Raw genomic sequence first — 15,938 nt, forward strand, 5'->3', positions numbered from 1 at the left:
TTTGGACTTTGTTTCGCCCAGTGGTCCCCACTCGATTTTTAATGTTTTTTTTATTTCTGCCTTTTAGTAGTCTTTGCAATTATTTTTAATTACTTAGTTGAAAGCAACACATAGTGCAAATAATTAAAATTACCTTTGGTTTAGAACTTTAGGTCAGCTTAAATCAAAAATATACTCGTTTTGCCAGGAAACATTAATTTTGAATTGCTTTAAATTTCCAATATGGTTTTACGCTTTTGTTGGTGTTGATGCACCCACATACCATTGAGTAATTATTTTGCATCGACATTAATTTCAGCAGATACTTCTGCTTCGGTAACGCAGGCTCACTTTCCAAAAACAAAGCGTTTCCCTGAGTTCGAATTTTGACGGAAGCCCACTTTATGTTGTTTTAATCACAACATTGTGTGCACTGTCAAACAACGAAGCATGTGCATGATGGTTGTTTTATACCGAGAGACGAGCAAATATTTTCATAATTTCATGCCCCAATATTGTTATAGAGCGATCGGTGAAGGTCGATCCCTAAAATAATTAGAATCCGATAGGAAAATGTTATCGTTAGGACAAGGCTTTTTTCACCAATTTGCCCCACATGATATCTATTAACTAGCAAAATTCTGAAAGTTGAAACAGCGAAAATTGCGAAAAATCACGCAAAAAAAGAAGCGGAAAAGTCACCATCGATAAACTCGATGAGCGGGCTCGCCTAAATGTATGCAAACAAATAGCGAGACAAGGATTAATATCCCTGGAAGTATGCAAATTTGCATTTTTATTCATTTCTACGTTCTCGCCATGCAGCTCTTGCTTCCTCTCGGCGGTGGTCGGTTCTTGTCGACGGTCGTTTGAACACGGTCCCTTCCTTTCTCCGTCCTTTCCGTTCGAATCCAAACGACCGGCTGATGTCCCTTTTTTAATCTCTTTCTCTGTGCAAAATTTGTCAGCCACTGCGCCCGGAAGGTAGGCAACGTGGTGTACATTCCGCGGGAGAATTTGCGCTGGAAAGAGAATGAGAAGAGACAGAGGGTCGTGCAACGTGTTTTGGAGGATTCTGATACGTGGCAATAAGGCCGGACGATGGTGTCCGGAGCCTTGAATGGTAAGTGATGGCCGGTAATCGGTGATGGAAGAGGGCAGCACAGGCACGCGGATTCTAGTGCTCGTTATCTCAGTGCTCAGAGTGGTTGATTACCCTCTCTCTTTGGATCCTCTCTCAAAAGAGCAAGCGTTTTGTTATTGTTTGGCAGGCTCTCTCAAATTTCTCTGAAGAGAGCCGATAAGCAACAATGCCCGCCAGAAGGCGTGTGGTCTCTTTCTAGACTGTTGCTATCTATTTTTGTTGAGCGGCTTGCATACCATGCAGGGGAAAACGGTTAGAGTTCTTTGCCGACCGGCTATTTATGAGATAGATTTCTTCGCCGATAGTTGTCGGACATGCGCAATTGATTGGCGGCTGTTTTTGGGCTTCCAAAGTGAATGAAAATCGAGTGAATTTGTATTTAGGGGAAATGCTGCGCTGTTCACTACAAGTTCACTACTCGTTCAAAGAATTCTAGGATTAATTACGTCAATGCTTAAAATGGAATAACATTCGAAATCATATTATAATATTATTGATGGTTTTAGACACCCCTTACTTTCGAAACCTTCTTTATAGTATGTTTTTTTATTAATCTTCAAACAGATTTATAAAGTACATCGTCCACATCCTTATTCTTTCAACTTCGGCCATATTTACTACGGCAGCTACAGTATGTACTTAAAAAAATGCGATGGCCTACCCAAGTAACATTTTAAGCTTTATCAAAGCTGTCACAACCGCTATAAAACCTATCAGCCAAAACCAACATTAAAACCACCAAGTCGTAACAGCCTCCCCAGAACCCCGATAAACTTCACTTAAAACCCAAAAGGACCTCCGCAAAAGGTTGTTACGGCCTATTTATAAAACCCACATAGGAGTTCAAGGCTTTACAACGAAATCCTAACAACCTCCTTAAAGCCTTGATAAAGCCTTTGTTAAAACCTTGTTAGGAGTTAGGGAAAATGACATTTCATACACAGAAACAAATAATGTAAATTTGGAAGCTTTAATTTTGGAAGGTTGAATATTACCTCTTTTATGCTGTAATTTTACCTCAATTTAGACTGAAAAAGTGACATTACACCAGAAAAGTGGTAAAATTACACATTTCCAGAGGTAAAATTACACCTTTTTTCTGACATAAAAGATGTACCCCTTCCCAGATGTAATATTACCATGATTTTTTTTTCTGTGTACGTCTTCATGCGTTTGAAATTATGGAGATGGTTGTCAAAAATGGTGATGATGATATGATAGATATTGGAGGTAATTGAAATAATTTCAAACCTTATTTCTCGAAATTGGTGGCTCAAATTCAGCTGCGGTTAAAATTTTATTGATGATTGTAGGGGAGATAGAGCCAAAAAAATCAACTCGCTTCATCAAAAATCATTATTTCGTAATCATAGTTTTTAATGTTAAAAAATATTGTATTGCAAATCTTTGCAAAAAATGTTCAAATTATGTTTGAACTTCTGTGCCTATGCTAACGATGTCACAAATTCATCATAATTGTGTGTTTTCATCAAATTTATGATTTTTCATTTTTTTCTGCCAAGATGGCGGTCAATCATATTCAATCAGAGCACGCGTTTAGCGCCATATTTATGCACTGCTTTTTGGCCGCGATAAATGCTCTATTAGGAGCTTATGGTTTTAAGTGAGCTTATTGCATGCCTAATGGCACTTGACAGCTACAACACCCTTGGTTTTAACAAAGCATGCGATAAAACCGTTTGGCAAGGCATTGCCATCTGGTTTTCAAGCCTCTATTAAAACTTTCATAAAACCTTATTGAAAGCCAGTCGGCTTTTATTTTCACCCGGTTTTATGTCCGAGGCATAAAACCTTGTTAGAACCTATTAATTAGCTCTTGCTTGTTGGTTGCGGTGAATGCCCAAATTAAACTATTAAGCAATCAAGATGCTACAATAAAACCTTAATAAAACTTGATGGTGGCTAGTTGGTTTAAAAATGTTACTTGGGTAGCCTACATGAGAGCAATTCCAGCTCAAATCAGGATTTTTTCTGGTTCTTTTGTACACGACCCTTTCCAATTTCAATGAAACTTTTTAGGCATGTTATCCTAGGCCTATATAGGCCATTTTTGTGTATATGGAGCAAATTGTACTCGAAAATGACATTTGAGAAAGGCGTAAGTAATTTAAATTTTTTTGTATTTTGTAATTTGAAAATTACTGTAACTCAAAGCCGTTGCATCGTATCAAAAAGTGGTCAAAGACAAACTTATAGGAAATTGGACGGGCTTTCTGAAAAAATACACTGAAAGAAAAATACACGCCACTTTCATGAGATTTTTAAATTTTTAATTTTAAAAGTTAAATTTGAAGGTGATGTCACGATTTTTTTTCGTTCAATTATTTTGAGGAAATAGCCTGAGATGTTAAAATAAGACTCACGAAAAATGAAGGATGATATGTCTCTCCTAAAAAAAATTCAAAAATCATTTACTAAATCTGTTTTTTTGAAAAGTGGTCTAAACGTCAAAATTTTCATAACCCGATAGTGGGAATTGATTTCCCAGACAATTTTACATAAAAGTCTCCATATTGACCATTGTCCTATGTCCAATCCTGGTGAAGATACAGTGGTTTTGAAAATAAAAATGTTGAAAAAATAGGTTTTTTGATGGTTGTTTGCAATTTCTATATGACAGACTGAGCAACTCTCTACGAAATCGGCCGATTTCGACCATTTTTATTTTTTGTATTTTTTTTATTTGACTCAATCTTTGTGGGGGCCTTCCCTATGACCAAATATGCTATTTTGTGTCATTGGTTCACCCATAAAAGTCTCCATACAATTTTGGCAGCTGTCCATACAAAAATGGTATGTAAATATTCAAACAGCTGTATCTTTTGAGTGAATTTTCTGATCAATTTGGTGTCTTCGGCAAAGTTGTAGGTATTGTTGAGGACTTTTGAGAAAAAAAACAGGTACACGGAAAAAAATTGCAGATTTTTTTATCAACATTTTTTTTACTAAAACTCAATTTCCCAAAATACGTATTTTTTTTCATTTTCGAGATTTTTTGATATGTTTTAGGGGACAAAAATTCGCAACTTTTGAGCCATAGAGAAACATGGTAAAAAAATCTGCCGCCGAGTTATGATTTTTTGAAAAAATAGTGATTTTTGGAAAAAATTGAAGTTTCATGCAAAATCAAGTTTGACATTACATTTTAATGCAAAATTGAATTTGCAATCGAAAAGTACTTTACAGATTTTTTGATAAAGGGCTCCGTTTTCAAGATATAGCCACCGAAAGTTTGATTTTAGCGAAATATTTGCAGTTTTTCAATTTTTAAAAATAGTGACCATGAGTGACCATTTCAAATTTTTTTTTAAAGTTCAGAAAATTTGCTATAAAATTGTCTAAGAGACATTGAAGATTGGACCTCGGGTTGCTAAGATAGAGCCGCTTTAAGAAAAAGAAACACGAAAATTCAAGTTTTCTAAGTCTCACCAAAACAACCCACCTTTTTCTAATGACGATATTTCAGCAATTAATGGTCCGATTTTCAATGTTAATATATGAAACATTCGTGAAATTTTCCGATCTTTTCGAAAAAAATATTTTGAAAATTTTTAAATCAAGACTAACATTTTAAAAGGGCCAATTGGGCTGATTGGGTGAGACTTCAATTTTCGTGTTTCTTTTTCTTTAAGCCGCTGTATTTCAGCAACCAGAGGTCCAATCTTCAATGTCTCTTAGGCAATTTAATAGCAAATTTTCTGAACTTTTCAAAAAAATATTTTTAGAAATGGTCACTCATGGTAACTATTTTTAAAAATTGAAAAACTGCAAATATTTCGCTAAAATCAAACTTTCGGTGGCTATATCTTGAAAACGGAGCCCTTTATCAAAAAATCTGTAAAGTACTTTTTGATTGCAAATTCAATTTTGCATTAAAAAGTAATGTCAAACTTGTTTTTGCATGAAACTTCGATTTTTTTTTCCAAAAATCACTATTTTTTCAAAAATTTATAACTCGGCGGCAGATTTTTTGACCATGTTTCTCTATGGCTCAAAAGAACCGGCTCCGTGGCTTAATGGTTACAGCTTCTGCTTCACAAGCAGAAGGTTCAGGGATCAAATCCCGGTCGGTACCTTTGAAATTGGGAATTAGGAATTTGAACTTTGAATATGAACAAAAACGAAAATGAATTAGGTGGGATTCGAACTCACACCTCCGGATTGGTGGTCTGGGACGCTAAGCAGTCGGCCATCAGAAGGTTTACACTCTAGCAGTGAATTGATCCGTAGTGTTGAAACATCTTTAATCTTCCCATATTAAATACGCGCTGATCCCTGATTTGCCTGAGGGGATTGGAAGTCTAAATATAGATCGAGTTTCCTTCAGATGCTTGCTTCTATGTTTAGGCGGGGCCGAACAATGCCCAACGACCTCGGAATTGGACCGCAAGGAGCTCTGTCATTCTGAAATAGGTCGTTGGAAGCAGCGCGAGGGCTATCACCACCTAATACCCGGGACTGAGATATCTTGTATCAGCATTCGGCATATACAAAGTCTGATACAAACTATACTTTCCCATAATATCGCTACCGGTTAGCGGGTATTGGATTGGACCACACACACACACACACACATGTTTCTCTATGGCTTAAAAGTTGCGGATTTTTCTCCCCTAAAACATATCAAAAAATCTCGAAAATAAAAAAAAATACGTATTTTGGGAAAATGAATTTTAATGAAAAAAAAGTTGATAAAAAAATTAGCAAATTTTTTTCCCGTGTTCCTAATTTTTCTCAAAAGTCCTCAACAATACCTACAACTTTGCCGAAGACACCAAATTGATCAGAAAATTCACTCAAAAGTTACAGCTGTTTGAATATTTACATATCATTTTTGTATGGACAGCTGCCAAAATTGTATGGAGACTTGTATGGGTGAACCAATGACATAAAATAGCATATTTGGGTATAGGGAAGGCCCCCACAAAGTTTGAGCCAAATAAAAAAATACAAATAAAATCCATTTCCGGTTTTGGTAGAGAATTGCTCAGACTTGATTTTTCAGTCTCGAAAATATTTTTACCGAAAAGCTCGTTCGATTTCCCAAAAGTTTGTCTTTGACAGATTTTTAATTTTAAAATTTTAAAGACTTAAATTTCAACCAATTCAATCACATCTAAGAGCATGGCGTTTGTTTGTTCAATTTGTGACAATTTGTAGATGAGGTGTAAGTGCGAAAAAATCAAACTCGCTTAACTGTAGCGATTATTTTTGCATGCTTTTCAAAAGTTCAGTTTTACGATGTTGTCCCAACATTTTCATTTCGCTGGAAGCAGCATGTGCAATATTGTTCAATCTACATGCACGGAATGGGTATCCATCGCCAAATCAACGGAATAATTTTCCAGGTTTGATTTTGTTGATTTTTGCGAAAATTACACTGAACCAGCGAAGTTTTTCGCTGAAACCAGCGGCTGAGCAAACTCAAATCCAGCAACTTTGTTCAGCTGGTTTGTTTTCGCTAAGTACTGGCAAAATTATGTGATAGCAGAATAATTTCGCTAGATTTTCTGCTATCACATATTTTTGTTTTGATGTTTACAGCGAAGTTCTCTACTACTCTAGCAGAAATTCTACTTTAAGGGGTAGTTGTCATTCTCTGAGTTGATTCATGGAGACCGAACAAGCTTTTTGAACTTAGTGGATCTAAAAAGCAAAATTTGTGTAGAGAAGAGGTAGAGTGCAGTGAATTCGACCACTCAATTGAAATGTAAGGTTCACACAATAGTGCTGGTTTATCAAATCAACAAATCCAACGAGTATGTAAACAAACAATATTATGTGAAAAGCGGATCAGCGCATAGTCTCCCGAAACCAAAAGAATCTCCTCCTGTTCCTTCTAAACCAGTGAAACTATTCGCTGATTCTAGCGAATCCGATCCCCCAAACAGCGAATGTTTTTGACAAAGGACTTTTTTTATTAAACCAGTAAATGTTTTCACTGGTTCGATCAAATTTGACTGAATTCCAAACCAGCGAAAAAAAAATTCGAGCACCGTTTTTCGCAAGTTTTAGCAAACTTTATCGCGTTTTGGCGATGGATCCCTTTTCCGTGTGGCATTTCTATGTAGGAAAATCAATTGGGTACAAAAGCCCTATGTCATTTTTTATTTACAACGTTAAAAAACACGATCAAAAACCATTTCTGATCACTTTTTTTTCATTGTAATGCAAAAAAATATATTGACAAGACAACATTTTTTCGATGGATCAACTATGGTCCCCTTGAAACGAGCTGTCAAGTAGGACCTTTTCTGTCAAGAAGGGCTGCGAGGTTAATTTTCCAAAATTGATTTAAAAATCCATTTTAAACTCTTTGTGGTCGTACAAAAGGTCATTGTACTCAGAAAAATAAGCTTTATCGCTGTGAACAATAATATCAGCAATCTAAGCTTCAATATAGGATCCAATTGTCTTTCCAAATATGTAAAAAACAGTGAGGAGTTTCTTAAATTGTGCTGCTATACCTCGGAAAAATATGTTCGATTTTTTTTAAAAGGAGCCGAAGAATCGATAGAAGAGTCAATAGAATGTTATGCAACGAGTTGCAAAATCAAGATGTCTTACGCATGCTGTAAAAAATAATAATAATACTCTTTTCATATGATTTTTCAATGAAAAAAACATTTTTTATGCATATTACAATGCAAATATTACTTTAAGGTTAGACGGAACGCCATTTCTTGGACAACTTTCGTTCAACTTAAATAAATGTCTGAACTCGACAGGTTGCTCGCTATCGACCTATTTAGCGTCTGCAACAGACAGAAAATGTTTAAGTTACGGTGTTTAAGTTAAAGGTGCTTCCAAACATGCTAGTCGTGGTATCAATATGGTCCCGTTTTACCATAAGTTATATCGTTGGAATTCAATAATTATTCAATTAATTATTTGTTTTTGAACATTGCACAAGATTGAAAATAATTTCAGCAGAGCTGCTAAGTCAGAGCCTTCGTAAGCAGAATCAAACCTTTTTCACGATTTGCAGTCGACAAATTTGGAGAAGCAGAAATCGGAAAATTATTTGAGCCAGAGTAAATAAATTTTGCATAAATTGTACGACTTAGGATTGAGCCATTTCTTTTATAATATACAAAAAGTAAAAGCACTGATATAACTAGATATTAAATTACGTGTTTGCTTAAAGCCAACTTCGCTTTAAAATTGTATGCATTTCAACTGAATTGTTCTAACAGTTAAAGAGAGAAGGGCACAATGTTGGACAAAAATTTGTGCGATTGTAGGAAGTTTGATAGAAAATTCTGACAAATTTTTATGTGCATTTTAGATTCATCCGGACCGAAACATTAGCGTTGGAAATCTGAAGCACTGTTTTCTGCGAAATGGTACCCCAGCACCTTCGAGTAAGACGTTATTCATCGTCAGTACAATATTGAGTCCAAAAAGGAGGATAATTGGGTTTGAATCCCATCGGTGGCACCTTTTTTGTGTTTCCAAAACTTGTACATGCAAAGTGTTATGTTAAATTAGTGTTGTGCATGCGATTTTACCATCGGATTTTTTGCTGTGTACTTACCCAAAAAAATGTTCCAGCAGTAGCTACCTTCCCAGACGATGTTTCACCAGTTGAAATACTTGAGATATTATCCCACATGAAATATTCACCTTCAAAAAAAGCGATTTTTTTTACAAAGTGTCATATTCTTAAGAAAACAAAACTTATCTAAAAGTGGAAATAGATGTCGACTAATGGTGATTAGATCCGAAAATCTTATTTTGCACAGTTATGGCGGCTGCTTTTTCCACGTTGGCTTTGGCATTTTCCAAGAGTCGTTTGTTCTGAGAAGCTGTAAAGATGAGTTAACTTGATAATTGATAATTATGTTTAATGATATTTAAAATTGTCATTAGGGCTCTTAACTGTTGCCAGAAACCGAAAAGTGATGCGTGTTACACGAGAGGGGCCATCAAAGAATGCTTCCCACCAAGCCAATTTGATAACACTCAGAGAAATAATTAAAAACAATATTTTAGGAATTTATTAGCCCTGTTTTTACTTACAAAATGAACATGAGGTTATTTACTCCAAATTTAACGTTTGTTGAAAAATTCATTTTTTATTATATTTTGGATGAATAAGTCCGATAAACAAGTCATCCCGACTAACCAACTATCCTGAAATAAATGGATCGTACATCAGATTCTTCCTGAACTGTTCAAACCCAAAACTTGACCGGTAACTTCCTTCAAACTTAACAAGTGGCTCAAGTGGCCAAAACACCCGGACTCTTCCTCCAAACCAGTCCGGAAGAAGCACTAACACAAACTCACCAACACAAACGACGACGGTGACACGAAATCTGCGACGATTCCTGGACGTAAACACCCGGCACCTTCCTCCAAACCGATCCGGAAGAATTTTTTCAATTCAATTCGGTTTTATTAGTGAATAATCATGTTACAATTAGTTCATTCGCAGTACATAACAGAGTTTTGGAGTTCCTTTCAACTGTGTGTTAAATCTCAATCCATTTTGGAACGATTATTGCTTATGACTAAGAGATTACCAAAAGTAAGAAAAAATTTAGAAAAAACTTAAATTGCTCCACCTTGTTACGGCAGGTCCGGAACCGCGTCATCATCTCACCCGCTAGAGCAAAAAACTCTGGCAAGGTGAATAGATCTTCCCCGGTTACTTCTTGCTGGGCCGCATCACCGCTACCGGCAGCGACCACGCTGGCGAACGATCGCCCCCATCCAGGAGGGAACGCTGAGTTGTTTACGGGAACCGTACGCTGTCCAGCTGCAGGAACGGTTGCGCTCGTATTGCGCTGAGAAGGGTGGGATGCTGCTGCTTTCTTCTTCCTCTTTTCCTGCTCCTCGAGGTACGCTTTGCGCGCGACGCATCCGCGGTAATTACCGGTATGGTTGCCGTCACAGTTGGCGCACCTAATGCGCGCCTTGGTGTGCTCTGCCTTGTCCCCCAAGTCCGCCTTGCACGGCAGTGCACACTTCTCAGAGAGGTGTGTTTCACCGCACTTCACGCAGCGGGGCGGGAGGTTGCAGTTCCGCGAGCCGTTGCCGAACTTCTGGCAACGGTGGCATTGCGCTACGTCCATTGGGTTTTTGGAGTAAAACCGCCAGTTTACCCAAAAACCGTCCAACGCCTTAGTCCGTCGCAGGTCTTGGATTTTGACGGTGCCGCGGTCGAAGTACAACAGGTACAAAGTGTGCGTACCTGTGACTGTTGTCTTGCGCGAGAGCACTTTTATCTCCCGTGGCGTTATTCCGGCACCCGAGAGGTGTCCCTTCAGGTCAGCGATTAGGCGGTCTTGGTAGCCCTGCAGGACTACCTTAACCGCGGTCTTCTCAACTGGATCGAATGTGTAGAACTTGAAGTTGCTACACTTCAGTTCTTTCACCACCAGGTCGAAATTCTTTTTGTTGAAAGTAATCACTTGTACTTTCGATTTTCCAATTTTCAGACTATATTGGAGGCCTTCCAGCAACTCGTCAACATCGTCCGCCAACGTATCCAAAACAAAAATTGGAGGTGGTCGCCGTTCCTTCGGAGAATTATCTTTTTTTGTCGTACTACCTTTTTTGCGTGCACGTCCATCGTCGTCGTCGTCGTCGGTAGTGCTGCTACCGTCGGTGTTGTTGTTGTTGGTTTCCTCGTCACTCAGTCTCGCGAACTTGTTACTGGTGGGAATATTGGCAGATGTTGATGCGCCACCGGTGGACAGATTGCCGGAAGTACCTAAACGGAGTCTGCTTCTTATAGGGCTGCGATCCTGGACACGGTAATTAGCGTGTAATAACTCCGGATTGAATCCATCAGCGCACACGCTCCCCTGCGCGATGGCGGACGACGCGGCGGCGTTGTTTTGTTTACCTTTTGCACTCGGCCGGTAGACGAACTTCGCGGGTTTTCGAGGCCGCACTCGAACTGCCACGGCCACGGCCGGCCTTCGGCATGCTGGTGGAGCAAACTCGCGGGTAATCAAAGTCGATTACGGCGGAAAATTCGAAAAAACTTTTAGAGCTCTGAGCACTTAACTGCTGCTTGCTCTGGAGGATACACGCAGAATGTGATCCGGAAGAAGCACCAACACAAACTCACCAAAACACACGTCGTCGCACAGAATCTGCAACGACTGATTGACGCACGAGCGACCAAAACTCCCGGACACGCGACGATTGAATCACGATCCGACAGGCTTCTGCCAACCACTATTCAAAACGTTGCGTTTGACAGTTGTCAAAGTCCTTGGGTCAAAAGATGATTGAATATTGTACCTAAATTTGATGAATATTACTCAAGTATACGAGTAGCAAAAATAATGTTGAATATTCATCAAAAATTAGGTAATATTACACATTTTTTGTGTAAAACCTGTTTGACAAAAAAAAATTCGTTATTCAACAATTATAGAGGTAAAATTCATCATTCTTTTTTTCAACATTCTGTTTTCAACCTTCCATTTTTACATTATTTGTTGCTGTGTTGCCATTCTCGAATATAATTTATATGGCATACTTTTCATCGCCAAAACAAATAACAGTACCGTCAACTGGGGTCAATCGGGACACATGGGGCGAATTGGGACAGCAGTTTTAACCATGTTGGAGCAAAATATTGGGGAGCGTTCTTTTATTACGTAACGCAGTAGGGGGGGAGGGGGGGTCGGAGGCCGTGTTACGCTCCATACAATTTTTTTTAAAATTTGTATGGAAATTTTGTTACGAGGGGGGGGGGGAGGGGGTCTAAAAGTCCGATTTTTCGCGTTACGTAATAAAAGAACGCTCCCTTGTGATTTTTCAGGTTAGAACAGACTCAGACCAACAAAATGTGTCCATCCATTTCCAAATTTAAAAGCTTCAAGTGCTCTAAAAACTGCTGTCCCTATTCAGACTGTAGTCCCGATTCGCCTCAGATTACGGTATTGAAAACAAAAGTACAAGTCAGCACTTGTTTCAAAACTTACCGTCGTCAACTGGGGTGGATCGGAACTACAGTCTGAATAGGGACAGTGCGTTTTGGAGCAGTTGAATCAAGATTTGAATGTTTTTCTAAAACAAACATGGTCGCCAAATAGCCGATCGGGAATGATACTTTTGAGAGCCTTAACTATTTTTCCTTGGTCTCATTTCAAACTATCTGGAGTTTTATTTGAAAAGGTGGTATTATGAACGAAGGGAGTCCCGTTGCTTTAGAAAACCTTTGAAAAAACTAAATATGTTTTTTTTAAATTACGGTAAAATGTACAGGTTTTTTTAAAGCAATATTTTTATTTTCTTCAAAACTTTCCATTGTAAAACATTTGTGATCTTTATTAATTTAATGTAAAATCTGTTGACACTGCGGCTTGACATCAGTTTCTTTTTGATTGGTTTGAGTTTGATTCACACAAGCTTACAAAAGCTCTACGAAATGGACAATCTACTAATGCAAATATCCTGTGGATAAAGCTCTGTGGAACCTTATACCACTTGAAGCTTTGCACAGCTTTCGTAATTCAGGACATACAGTTAAACCTCGCATAGTGCGCAGGCGTTACGGTTTGTACTTCTTTGATTACTCTAAAACTACGAAATATTTTTGCAATCTTTTTGATGCTGCTTGTTCATCTTGTTCCAATCTACAAAAAGCATAAAAAAGATTGCAAAAATATTGTGTCATTTTAGAGAAATCGAAGAAATACAAACCGTAACGCCTGCGCACTATGCGAGGTTTAATTGTATTTGTACGAAAAAAATATTGGGGCTTTCAGCAGTTTGAAAAAAAATATAAAACAAATTTATCACATTTTTATTTTCAGTTTATTAGCACTGTGGCATTGAATTAAGGGAGCGTTTTTTTTTATTACGAAGCGCAAAAATAGATTTCCGGCCCCCATCTCGTACAAAATTTCCATATGTGTGAAGCGTAACCATACTCCGATCCTCCTCCCCCCCTCTCCACAACTGCGTTACGTAATAAAAGACACTAGCAGATATAGTGAAACCTCTTTTTACGCGGTGCGTTACATTTTTCTCATTTGGCGATTTCTCTGGAACTACGCAACATTTTTGCAATGTTTTAAAAAGCAATTTTTGCAATTCCGTCGTGAAACTACTCGCTTTTCCTGTCATTCTTGAACGACGAAATAGCCTACTTTTCTGTACCAAAAATAACAGAATCGAATAGCAACACTTTTCAAAATAAATGCTGAAAAGTTCTACTTTTCAGCACTCAAATGGGTGCTGAAAAGTTGAACTTTTCAGCACTTGTTTCGAAAAGTAACACTTTTCTACATTTTTTTGATTTAAACGATTTATTGACAAAATACATGAAAATTTGACTTAAAATGTTTGGTTTTTGGAATTGCAAAAAATGTTGTATGGAACACGTTGCAAAACTTGATTTTTTCAGCACTCTTCGTATTTATCCAACTCGGTGAACCTCGTTGGATAAATGTACGACTCGTGCTGAAAAAATCCTCTTTTTGCAACTTGTTGCATAAACTACTATTTTAGGTTTTGTTGAGACTTACAAAAAGCTTTTTGAAGGTTGCAAACAGACTTTCCTTTTGACGGGTGCGACAACGGTTTGCTATGATACCGGTTTTTCTATGCGCACCATTTCTCGTCACGAAAAAAACCCGACACAGCTCGGTAGCTTGATCGGTGCACCGAAACCAAAGTTTGGTGTGACGGCGGTGTGGATCGGGTACACAAAACTGACTTGGTTTCTGCGCCTACCACACGGGAGAAGTTTAGAACTCTTGATGCCTAGCAAGTCAGCTGAAATCAACACTTCTTAATGGTGTGGTTGTCAAAGGCACTGCATTAGTATTTTAAAGGTTCTTGGTTCGAATCTCGACAGTTATTTTTTTTAATGTTTTTATTTATTCAGAATAATTCTTCAGGAATAGAATTTCGTAGTGTCATGAAATATAAACTCTAACTTCTAGTGCATATAATCCTGAAATAGGCATTTTCTGCCTGCATAATACAGAACGTTTTCTCTATTCCACTACAAAAATCCATTCAATTTTTTAACCCTTTGATTAGAGCGTCGCAGGTTCGAAGAAGTTTTTTTTCAATGTATGTAATCACTAATTTTGATAATAAAAATTGAAATAAAAACCTCAAAAATATTTATGTCAGGATTGAACCAGGAACCTCGTGATTAAAAGACGGAGATCACAACCGCCAGGCCACCCCGAAGATGTGAATGATGGCTAACAAACCTCAATCAAAACAATGTCGCCTCCGGTTTACTTGGATCAACCTTATGTTGAGTTGCATCTTGGTATACAGTTGGGTGCACTGGTGGTGTACCAAGGTGCTTTCGGTACAGTTGCTATGGTGTGACAATAAACAGCTCGGTTTGGGTTCTAGAGTGACACGAAAACCGCACCACGGCGCACCCGATCTTGGTGTTCAGTGAAGCCTGGTTGCAAAAATATTGTATGGTTTAAGAGAAATCTACGAAACAAAAAGCATAACGCCACCCCGTTAAAAAAGAGGTTTCTCTGAAAATGTAGATTTTGCTCGGTTTGTTCTAGAGGTCGTATCGAGGTGCTCCGATTTGGATGAAACTTTCAGTGTTTGTTTGCTATACATTAGATGAACTCATGCCAAATATGAGCCCTCTACGACAAAGTGAAGTGGGGTAAAATGGGCATTGAAGTTTGAGGTCCAAAAACATGAAAAATCATAAAAATTGCTCCCATTTGCGTAAAGCTTGATCCCTTTCAACTCTCTTAGATGCATTCGAATGATCTTTTGATGCACTTCAAAATGTGCTATATACATCTATGATTAGTTTAACTTTTCTCATAGCTTTTGCAAATTACTGTTAAACATTGATTTTTTTAAACCTTAATAACTTTTTGCAACAGCCTCCAAACACTTCATCTTCGATACGAAAAACGATGATGACTTTATAGCTGTCGGCCACTGTTGCTAGTACCAACCACTAATAGTGTCTTCCTTTTAACTACATGGACTTCACCACCCTGGGCTCCTAAGTGTTTGAGTACGGCTCGGAGCGACGGATCCGGATACCCATATTTACGCAAAGAATTTTTAGAGTGCCCGCCGCGGGATTTGAACCACCAACCTCTGGAATGTGAGTCCAGTGCCCGGTCCGATTGATCCACACGAGCCGGACAATCATCCTCGATACATCGTGCTGCCACCTGGTTTTTTTAAGCGCAAGAGTGGAAAAGTGCTGAGTCATCGTCTAAAAATAGACGGCGTCCTATCTCACCCAGCAAAATGAAGTCGATAAAGTAGTCGGTTTCGATGAGAAAAAGTGGAAAACGTGGTCTAAACATAGCGACGCCATCCCCCTATGGAGGTTTGCAACGTTCAAGGACAAGATTGTCCTTCTGACCCGGACGCCAACATTTTACGCCGGTTCGATTTTTCAATGATCTGTCAGTTGAACAATCTACAGGACTATGATGACAGTCGTATTCTCGATTTCATTGGTAAGTTTTCAAACGAGCATTTACAATGAACTCACTTTCATGAGCGAAGAATGCATGTTAAAAAAAAGTCACAAATAGGAATAAGGTAGCGCGAATGTCAAGACAATGAAGGAATTCGACGCTAACGGGAGAGAATTTAGGGAAAAGAGACCGGAAATGGACATTTTTCTCTCAATTCTCTCTCGTTTTGCACAAACGATGAACGTTTTGACCAAACTTTTTTTTTCTGAAACAAACAGGGAGCCTTCAGAGCCTTACAGACGTTTTCAATTAGCTTAATTAGGGGAAATCTACCCTTTCCAATCAAACACCTATCTTCGTCATATGGAGAGTTTGATGCTCGATTAAAG

Source organism: Culex quinquefasciatus, chromosome 1, assembly GCF_015732765.1.
Source record: "Culex quinquefasciatus strain JHB chromosome 1, VPISU_Cqui_1.0_pri_paternal, whole genome shotgun sequence".
In the NCBI taxonomy this organism is placed as follows: Eukaryota; Metazoa; Arthropoda; class Insecta; order Diptera; family Culicidae; genus Culex; species Culex quinquefasciatus.